Below are 3,061 nucleotides of genomic sequence, written 5' to 3'. Positions count from 1 at the left end.
CGCCCTGATTAGCCAATGGGAAGGGTAGCGGTCGTACGCTAATTACCATGTTTCTCTTTTATTAGATAGGATAGTACTGGTGTGTGGGAAGCCACCCACTGCTGATACTATCATGAGAGTGCACCAAGGAAAGTGGAAGGCCGATGGAACTTGGGTGTTAGCAAGCACCATTGTTTGTTTTGAGATAGTGGTGGCTTGAAGCAATTTCCTGAACTAATAGCCCCAAAGTAAATGTTTACTGGACCCTACTGATCTTTATTGACCTTAGAGTCGGCTACCTGTTTGTCGTGCTTTACTGAGGGCAAGATGTGTATCTAAAACTGAATAAAAAGTGGATAAGGCCAGGTTTCATTGTGCCTCTCCAAGAGAGAGGTCTCTACCTGGCCCCCCACCCCTTAATAATTCATATTTCTTGTCTAGTGTTTTCATTTGTGTGTCAGCTCCTTCTTCATATCCTGAACCCTAGCTGTGCAGGTCACAGTACTGGAGGTCCTAGCAACAGCTATTAGCAAGAAGAAAACATAAAAAGCATGCAAATTGGAAGGAGGTAGTAAAACTGTCATTATGTGCAGATGCTCTGATATAGTACATAGAAAACCTCTAGGACTCCACCAAAAAACTGCTAGACTTAATCATGGATTTTGCAAACGTTGCTGGATACAAAATTAACACCCATAAATCACTAGCATTCTTATACACCAATAATAAACTCTCAGAGAGAGAAACTAAAAAAAAAAATTAATGCCATTTGTCACTGCAACAAAAAAAATTTCAGAAACTTAGGAATACATTTAACCAAGGAGGTAAAAGACTTGTACTCAGAAAACTATAGAACATTGAAAAAAGAGATGGAAGTGGACATAAACAACTGTAAGAACATACTATGTTCATGGATTGGAATTATTAACATCATGAAAATGTCCATACTACCCAAAGCAATAGATAGATTCAATGCAATCCCTATTAAAATACCAATGGCATACTACACAGGTGTAGAACAGACTTCCCAAACATTTATATGGAACCAAAAAAAGAGCCTGGATAACTACAGCAATCTTGAGAAAGAAGAACAGAGTTGGATGCATCACAAGACTAGATATCAAGCTATACCACAAAGCCACTGTGATCAAAACAGCTTGTTAGTGGCACAAGGACAGTCATATAGTTCAGTGGAACAGAATAGAGAACCCAAGCATCAACCCAAGCCATTATGTTCAATTAATCTTTGAGAAAGGAGATAAGAACAACAATGCAGTAAAAAAAAGTCTCTTCAATAAATGGTGTTGAGATCACTGGACAGCTATATGCAAAAAAAATAAATAAAAAAACGCAACTAGACCACCAACATACACCATACACAAAAATAAAATCAAGATGGATAAAAGACTTAAATGTAACACGTAAAACCATAAAAATCTTACAAGAAACCATAGGCAGCAAAATCTTAGATATCTCTCATAGCAATATGTTTACCGATACATCTCCTAGGAAAATGGAAATGAAGGAGAAAATAAATAAATGGGACTACATCAAAATAAAAAGCTTCTGCACAGCAAAAGAAACCATCAACAAAACAACAATATGCATGAGAGAACATATTTGCCAATTATATATCCAACTAAAGGCCTGGTGCATGAAAATTCGTGCACTCGGGGGGGTCCCTCAGCCCGGCCTGTGCCCTCTCACAGCCCGGGACCCATTGGGGCATGTCCCACTGCCAGTCAGACATCCCTCTGGCAGCCTGGGAGCCCTTGGGGGATGTCCACCTGCCGGCTTAGGCCTGCTCCCTGGGGGATCAGGTCTAAGCTAGCAGTCAGACATCCCTCTGGCAGCCCAGGAGCCCTGGGGGATGTCCGACTAATGGCTGTTAGTCGGACATCCTTAGTGCTGCTGCAGAGGCAGCAAAGTCTCCCACCACCGCCACTGAGCTGGCCAGCCATTAGCCAGCTTCTGGCTGAGTGGCGCCCCGCCATGTGGAAGCACACTGACCACCAGGGATCAGCTCCTGTGTTGAGTGTCTTCCTTCTGGTGGTCAGTGTGCATCATAGGGACTGATCATTCCTAGTTGTTCCTCCCTTAGGGTCAATTTGCATATTGCCCTTTTATTATATAGGATAAGGATATAATCTCCAAAATGTATAGGGAACTCACACAATTTAACAAAAGGAAGATAATCCAATTAAAAACTGGGAAAAGAACCTAAAAAAGGCACTTCTCCAAACTGGACATACACAAGGCCAAATGGCATATGCGAAAATGCTCAAAGTCAATACTCATCCAAGAGATGCAAATCAAAATGACAATGAGGTACCATCTCACACCTGTCAGAATGGCTATCATCAACAAATAAACAAACGACAAGTGTTGGCAAGTATGTAGAGAAAAGGGAACACTAGTACACTGCTGGTGGGAATGCAGACTGGTGCAGCCTCTGTGGAGAACAGTATGGAGTTTCCTCAAAAAATTAAAAATGGAACTCCCATTGACCCAGTGACCCCACCTCTAGGCATATATCCTAAGAAATCAGAAACACTGATCAGAAAGAACATATGCACCCCTATGTTGATAGCAGCGTGATTTATAATAGCTAAGATTTGGAAACAGCTTAAGTGCCCATCAGCAGATGAGTGGATTTAAAAACTGTGGTACATGTACATCTTGGAATACCATGCAGCAGTAAAAAAGAAGAATCTCTTACCCTTTGTTTGAGACAGGATGGAGGGTCCTGGAGAGCATCATGCTAAGCGAAATAAGCCAGTCAGAGAGAGATAAATATCACAGGTTTTCTCTCATATGTGGAATCTAGTGAACAAAATAAACCAGTGATGGCGAACCTTTTGAGCTCGGCATGTCAGCATTTTGAAAAACCCTAACTTAACTCTTGTGCCGTGTCACATATAGAAATTTTTTGATATTTGCAACCATAGTAAAACAAAGACTTATATTTTTGATATTTATTTTATATATTTAAATGCCATTTAACAAAGAAAAATCAACCAAAAAAAATGAGTTCGCGTGTCACCTCTGACACGCATGTCATAGGTTCGCCATCACTGCCCTA

The 3,061-nt window shown here is 40.8% G+C and overlaps 2 long non-coding RNA genes across 4 annotated transcripts in view; one reads left to right on the top strand and one right to left on the bottom strand.

Annotated features, from left to right (window-relative positions):
* The window catches only part of LOC106723856, a 22,757-nt gene extending 20,665 nt beyond the window's left edge, over positions 1-2,092 (top strand). Inside the window, exon 3 of the long non-coding RNA XR_001359592.1 lies at positions 2,081-2,092. This is a non-coding gene — a long non-coding RNA (uncharacterized LOC106723856). The remainder of the gene's footprint in view (positions 1-2,080) is intronic.
* LOC102262956 overlaps positions 1-2,775 on the bottom strand; it is a 29,733-nt gene extending 26,958 nt beyond the window's left edge. For all 3 annotated transcript variants that reach the window (XR_314430.2, XR_001359591.1, XR_314431.2), the window contains exon 1: positions 2,699-2,775. This is a non-coding gene — a long non-coding RNA (uncharacterized LOC102262956). The remainder of the gene's footprint in view (positions 1-2,698) is intronic.
* Positions 2,776-3,061: the final 286 nt, after the last annotated feature.

Source organism: Myotis brandtii, unplaced genomic scaffold (genome assembly GCF_000412655.1).
Source record: "Myotis brandtii unplaced genomic scaffold, ASM41265v1 scaffold663, whole genome shotgun sequence".
NCBI lineage: Eukaryota > Metazoa > Chordata > Mammalia > Chiroptera > Vespertilionidae > Myotis > Myotis brandtii.
Note: the sequence above shows the minus strand (reverse complement) of the source record. Positions and strands in the feature narration are given on the sequence as shown.